This window comes from Ptychodera flava, chromosome 15 (genome assembly GCF_041260155.1).
Source record: "Ptychodera flava strain L36383 chromosome 15, AS_Pfla_20210202, whole genome shotgun sequence".
In the NCBI taxonomy this organism is placed as follows: Eukaryota; Metazoa; Hemichordata; class Enteropneusta; family Ptychoderidae; genus Ptychodera; species Ptychodera flava.
In genome coordinates, this window is record NC_091942.1 from 31,490,348 (window position 1) to 31,497,699 (window position 7,352).

At 34.0% G+C, this 7,352-nt stretch overlaps 1 long non-coding RNA gene across 1 annotated transcript; it reads left to right on the top strand.

Moving 5' to 3' along the window:
* Positions 1-3,475: 3,475 nt before the first annotated feature.
* Positions 3,476-6,935, top strand: LOC139151875 (uncharacterized). Its single transcript, XR_011556504.1, has 2 exons — positions 3,476-4,761; positions 6,265-6,935. It is a non-coding gene; the product is annotated as an uncharacterized lncRNA (long non-coding RNA).
* The last annotated feature ends 417 nt before the right edge of the window (positions 6,936-7,352 follow it).

A 7,352-nucleotide genomic window follows, 5' to 3' on the forward strand; every position in this document is an offset into this window, starting at 1 on the left:
TTTTTTTCCAAGGATATATCGGATAAAAACGATAATTATCACTTTCTAAATATCGTTCTAAGATTAGAAAATAGCTGAAGTTTAGCTGAAGTTTAGAAAGTCGGGACTTAGGTTGAAAATTTTTTTCCAAGGATATATCGGATAAAAACGATAATTATCACTTTCTAAATAGCGTTCTAAGTTTAGAAATAGCTGTAGTTTAGAAAGTCGGGCTTGGAGTGAAAAAAGTTTCCCAAGGATATATCGGATAAAAACGATAATTATCACTTTCTAAATATCGTTCTAAGTTTAGAAATTAGCTGAAGTTTAGCTGAAGTTTAGAAAGTCGGGCCTTAGGTTGAAATTTTTTTCCAAGGATATATCGGATAAAAACGATAATTATCACTTTCTAAATAGCGTTCTAAGTTTAGAAAATAGCTGAAGTTTAGAAAGTTTAGAAAGTCGGGACTTAGGTTGAAAATTTTTTTCCAAGGATATATCGGATAAAACGATAATTATCACTTTCTAAATAGCGTTCTAAGTTTAGAAATTAGCTGTAGTTTAGAAAGTCGGGCTTGGAGTGAAAAAAGTTTCCCAAGGATATATCGGATAAAAACGATAATTATCACTTTCTAAAGAGCATTCTAAGTTTAGAAATTAGCTGAAGTTTAGCTGAAGTTTAGAAAGTCGGGCCTTAGGTTGAATTTTTTCCCAAGGATATATCGGATAAAAACGATAATTATCACTTTCTAAATAGCGTTCTAAGTTTAGAAATTAGCTGTAGTTTAGAAAGTCGGGCTTGGAGTGAAAAAAGTTTCCCAAGGATATATCGGATAAAAACGATAATTATCACTTTCTAAATATCGTTCTAAGTTTAGAAATTAGCTGAAGTTTAGCTGAAGTTTAGAAAGTCGGGCCTTAGGTTGAAATTTTTTTTCGAAGGATATATCGGATAAAAACGATAATTATCACTTTCTAAATAGCTTTCTAAGTTTAGAAAATAGCTGAAGTTTAGAAAGTTTAGAAAGTCGGGACTTAAGTTGAAAATTTTTTTCCAAGGATATATCGGATAAAAACGATAATTATCACTTTCTAAATAGCGTTCTAAGTTTAGAAATTAGCTGTAGTTTAGAAAGTCGGGCCTTAGGTTGAATTTTTTTCCCAAAGATATATCAGATAAAAACGATAATTATCACTTTCTAAATATCGTTCTAAGTTTAGAAATTAGCTGAAGTTTAGCTGAAGTTTAGAAAGTCGGGCCTTAGGTTGAAATTTTTTTCCAAGGATATATCGGATAAAAACGATAATTATCACTTTCTAAATATCGTTCTCAGTTTAGAAAATAGCTGAAGTTTAGCTGAAGTTTAGAAAGTCGGGACTTAGGTTGAAAATTTTTTTCCAAGGATATATCGGATAAAAACGATAATTATCACTTTCTAAATAGCGTTCTAAGTTTAGAAATTAGCTGTAGTTTAGAAAGTCGGGCTTGGAGTGAAAAAAGTTTCCCAAGGATATATCGGATAAAAACGATAATTATCACTTTCTAAATAGCGTTCTAAGTTTAGAAATTAGCTGTAGTTTAGAAAGTCGGGCTTGGAGTGAAAAAAAGTTTCCCAAGGATATATCGGATAAAAACGATAATTATCACTTTCTAAATATCGTTCTAAGTTTAGAAAATAGCTGAAGTTTAGAAAGTTTAGAAAGTCGGGACTTAGGTTGAAAATTTTTTCCAAGGATATATCGGATAAAAACGATAATTATCACTTTCTAAATAGCTTTCTAAGTTTAGAAAATAGCTGTAGTTTAGAAAGTCGGGTTTAGGTTGAAATTTTTTTCCAAGGATATATCGGATAAAAACGATAATTATCACTTTCTAAATAGCGTTCTAAGTTTAGAAATTAGCTGTAGTTTAGAAAGTTGAACTTTACGTTGAGAAACAACTCACCGGATATGTCGGATAAAAACGATGGTACAGCATTTCTATTGTAATGTCTTCCCAGTGTTTCAAGGGAAAATGTGTGAGTTTGTAGGAGTAGTCTTGTAGAACCAGGAAAATACTATTAGTTTCCCAAGAAGTAAGTTTTAAAATCCAAAGCTCAAATATGACTTGGCCAATAGACCCGAGAGAGCATACTTCCTATAAAATTGACCATTGCGTTTGGCAAGAACTTGAATGTTACGAAGTAGAGAAATGTGACAGTGAGTCAGCATAAACACAATTTGTGAAGAGAAATTGTAAATATTTGTTTTGTCCGTCAAAAACAAAGTCTGTCAAATAACCACCGGCTAGACTACGTGTTATGAAAAATAAACCAGATATTTGACGTGGAGACGAATGTACATAAAAGTAACCATACTGCCACATTTCAAATGACCAAGGTGTGTTGAGATTATCTTGATCGCGTCCATTTGTGCAGATTAAGTAATGGTGCAAATTATGCTAAGGGCCTTATTAAACGTGTTGCCCCTGTGGTTGCCAAGGTGTGTTGAGATTTGTCCACAACGATCGCGTCCATTTGTGCTGATTAATGCAAATTTATGCTAATGGTCTTATCAAATGTGTTGCCGGCCAGGCCGCCATCTTCCAGCTGCGTGCTCACAGTAAGAGATTGAATCATTCAGAAAATGGGGCCTGAAGTGAAAACAATTTTTCCTTGATATATCGGATAAAAACGATAATTATCGCTTTCTAAATAGCGTTCTAAGTTTAGAAATTAGCTGTAGTTTAGAAAGTCGGAGTCAGTGGAAAAAATTTTCCAAGGATAAAAACGTTGGTACACCATTTCTGTTGTCATCTGTATATTCCCTAGGTTTCAAGGGTAAAAGTGTGAGCTTGTAGGAGCAGAATCCGTGACAAATTGCGGCCAGTCTAAGTGAGACAATTATACTCCATATATAAAGTACTTCAACATCCTTTATATCTTCTTGCTTTATAGTCTTTCCAATAATTCATATGCAAAACGGACCCATTCTCTAGAGTGTGATATGAAAAGAAGGGAAATGACATGTAAAATGTCTTACTTTTTACATCTTCCATAAGTAAATTGTCCAATCTAACTATCATATGTCTATAGACCCTTTCAGAATGACGAAATGCGTCCAACCCTCTTAAACTAGCATACTCCATATTCCAAAAGCTACCAGAGACCTACCGAGTTTATGCCTTCTTCGAAGTTCATAATGCATAAGCAATAAGTTAGTCTGCCCTCTAGAGTCTGAAGGTGCAAACTGAAGGCGGTGCTCACTGTACGCGTTAAATTAACATTATTGGCGGGATATTAATTATAACTTGCGTCACCGTCCCATGATTTTATGCAAAGATTCTATTTAGATCATTTTTGGAGGGATATTTTTTTTCTGGTGGGATCTCATAACGATCGCAAATAAATAAATTGCACGAATCTGCACGTTTTTTCCGCCCATCAGTCTGATTCATTTGGTTTGCTGGACAGTTATATCAGAGCAACTGATGTCGTTTCTTTTGCAAACACCAGATTTCATTGCAGACAACATCAAAGCTTGTCTAAAAAGTCTTCATTTTGCAACACTGTTCGAAATTCTGTATTTGCCGCGCCGTCGGGTAGCCTCAAAGCCTTACCGCTTTCAAATCCATTATGTGTCGGCATAACTTTGTGACTGTGTTTTAAATTTACGAATCTTTCCTTTGGTTCATCATTGGTCATGAGATAGGCGCTTACAAGAAGCATTGCCACGACAAATTTTAAAACTCTAATCTGATTGGACAAAAGTCATTTTTAAGGCGGGGCTAAGTACTGAACCAAGTCTGTTGATCGTCGACAGCACTATTTTCCACCAAGTTAAGCTTGTGGACGGTTCGGTGAGGCTACCCGACGGCGCGGAAACTAGTACTGCATAGTGAAGGTTCATAATCATGGAGATGGAAAAACTAATTTCAGTGGATGAGACCAGGTCTCTACTCAAGTCTGGAAAGAGTCACCGCGATATAAGTGTTTTATTACAATCAAGATATGGAAGCAATTATGGCGTTTCGGAAAGGAGTGTGCGACGATTTTGCGACAAGTACAACATACATCGTCGTACGCGCGACGAATTGGATGCGGAAGTTTCCAAGGCTGTATCTGAAGTTGGGCCATCGTATGGAAGGAAAACTATGTCCGGCCTCCTTCGTGCAAGAGGTATACGTGAAGGAAGATACAGAATTCAAGAGAGTCTGAAGCGTGTCAACCCAACCTACCACAACCGACGACGAAATGATACAGTGAGACAGTTAAACCCAGTACCCTATTTTTCCCCGTATCATGGACACAAACTTCATGTCGACCAAAACGAAAAGTTGGTGTATTTTGGAGTTACCCACGTTCTGTTTTCCGATGGTTATAGCCGGAAAATTGTCGCACATGTAACAATGCCAGTGAAAAAACCCTATTATAATATACAACGCCTATAGAGATCTAATGTTAAAAGAAGGACTATGGGATATGGTTCGAGTGGATATGGGGCGAGAGTTTTGCTTAGTTTTGTTCATCCAATCGTATTTAAAACAGTACAGGACGAACAAAATTTGCCCACCATATATACAAAGCCGATCAGCGAACAACCTACCCGCTGAAAGAAAGTGGCCTGAAGTAAATCAACGCTTCAACTACGTAATCAAAGGAGCTCTTATTGAGATGCAACGACGAATGCTGGTTAATATGATGGATGATACTCATAAATTCTGTGTGTCATTTATATCATGTGCTGTTGCTGACGTTGGAATGAAGCGCATGGTCGCTGCTTGGAACCATCACCCTCTTGAAGGTATGCACTTTTTTATTATTAATTAATTAATTAATTAATTAATTAATTAATTAATTAATTAATTAATTAATGTATATATGTATGTATGTATGTATGTATGTATGTGTGTATGTCTGTCTGTCTATGTATATGTATGTGTGTATATATATATGTATGTATGTATGCATGTATGTATGTGTATGTATGTATGTATGTATGTATGTATGTATGATAATGTATGTATGTATGTATGTGTGTGTATTTATGTATGTATATGTATGTACATTTTTTTACATTTTAATAACTTTATTGTAGCCTTATTCGAAAGTAAGATCATCGGCTTGGAGTACAATAAAGTGTATGCAAAACAAAACAAAACTACATTAATACAGACATATACGATATGGAAAAATACATACACAGCATAAGACAAAATGAGGGTTCATATATAAACATTTATCACGAGGCAGCAGTAGTACAGCAGGACTAGTTATTTTGTGGTTACAATGTGTTCCCTTATTTTAAATGCATTATGAATTTGCTTGTTTCTATTACGGTTTCTTTATTTCTTGACCTGAGAATAGTAATCAATTTTTCTTTGTCATTAACTGCAACAGTATCTGGATTGATATTGAGTTTGTTGTATGTATGTATGTATGTATGTATGTATGTATGTATGTATGTATGTATGTATGTATGTATGTATGTATGTATGTATGTATGTATGTATGTATGTATGTATGTGTGTATGTGTGTGTGTATGTGTGTGTGTATATGTATGTATGTATGTATGTGTATGTATGTATGTATGTATGTATGTATGTATGTATGTGTGTATGTATGTATGTGTGTGTATGTATGTATGCATACATGCATGTATGTATGTATGTGTGTGATTAATGTATGTATGGATGTGTGTATATTAATGTATGTATGGATGTGTGTGTATTAATGAATGTATGTATGTGTGTGTGTATTTATGTATTCACGTATGTATGTATGTATGTGTGTGTGTATATATGTATGTATGTCTGTCTGTATGTATGTATGTATGTATGTATGGGTATGTATGTATGGAAAAAAAACATGGTTGGACAATTGCTACTTTTGTGAGTGGATATGTTTGCCTATGTATACCCCTATGTATTACATTTTTATCAGTGTCAAGATGTGCTGGTTTAATTATGATCTCATTGTTCTGTTTCTCTATTAATAGGACTCAGAGTGACTATTATAAGAATATTGAAAATTTCATTTCATTCATTGCAAAATTCAATTCATACAAAAGTTCAAAAGTTCATTCATATTCAATTTCAAATATTACAAAATTTATTTATAAATTTCAAAATATGTTAAATACAAAATTTATTACAAATTTCAAAGTTCAATTTCATGCAAATATTCATTCATTCATTCATACAAAATTAAATTTCGTTTCATTCATTTATATTGAATTTCAAATATTACAAAATTTATTTACATGTAATAGATATACTTACATTATTGTGTTTATTTTTATTTTAGGATGGCAGTCAAGAATTCCTGAAAATCTTGCAGGTACAGGTAATCGTGTATCAAACGTACCAGCCAATGTTGTTCCCACTGTTGATGAAGCCATTCAATTATATGAGCAATCAGGTGGGAATCTCACCCGTTACAGTTATTTTGGTGTCGATCCACTGTCTACAAGTGAAGATAAAGTGAAAGAACGAGAACAGCGATTTCGTCAAGTCAATATGACATTTGAAGACATATTTAGCAGACTGGCAAATGGAGATAATGCACCTTTTGAGCATGCAGTTTTAACATTTATAGATATTACCAGGGACTTAGCCTGAAAAAATGATGGATTATGGCTGTACACAAAATAATGAACGAGATGAACATTTGAGAAGGTTCTCCTTGCCTCATTATATTTCTAATCAGTATATATGTATATATATTCGACTATTGAACAAAGAAAGCATGAAATGAGCTCAAACCATTCATGACTGGTACAAGTTGGCAAAGTTGACATTTTACATGGACAAGAACAGTAATTTAATACACCAGAGCATGTCAAGAATATTAAGTTTTCCTGGTTACATTTGGGGTCATGAACTTTATATTCACTGTAGCTTTCATTTTTTCTCTTGTAAACTCTTCATTGAAATGATACTTACAATAAAGAGTATGGTTACTTAACATGTCAATAATGATCGCTTCATAATCGTGTCATAACTTTGAAATATCATTTTATAGAATAAAGTTGTGGTTGATAAACCATACATGTATTACAATTTAAGCTAAAAAAATGACAAAGAAAACCATTTCTTCTGTTGTGATTAAAACCTAGTGCAATAAGGTCTAATATCGGGTTGGTTTGTCACGTGGTGATTATGTTAATGGACCAAACATACATACATCACTCACATCACATCACATCACAATCACACCAAGCTCATTAGTATGCACTGTACTAATGAGCTTGATGTGATTGTTTACGAAATGTATTACACATGTAACTTCTGTGTGTACTGTTAGCTGGACTAGTGGAAACAAAGCAGACCTGATTGGTAGTGGCAATAAGCTTGCTAGGGTCAAGCACTGATGGGGGTAAAACAACAGGTAGT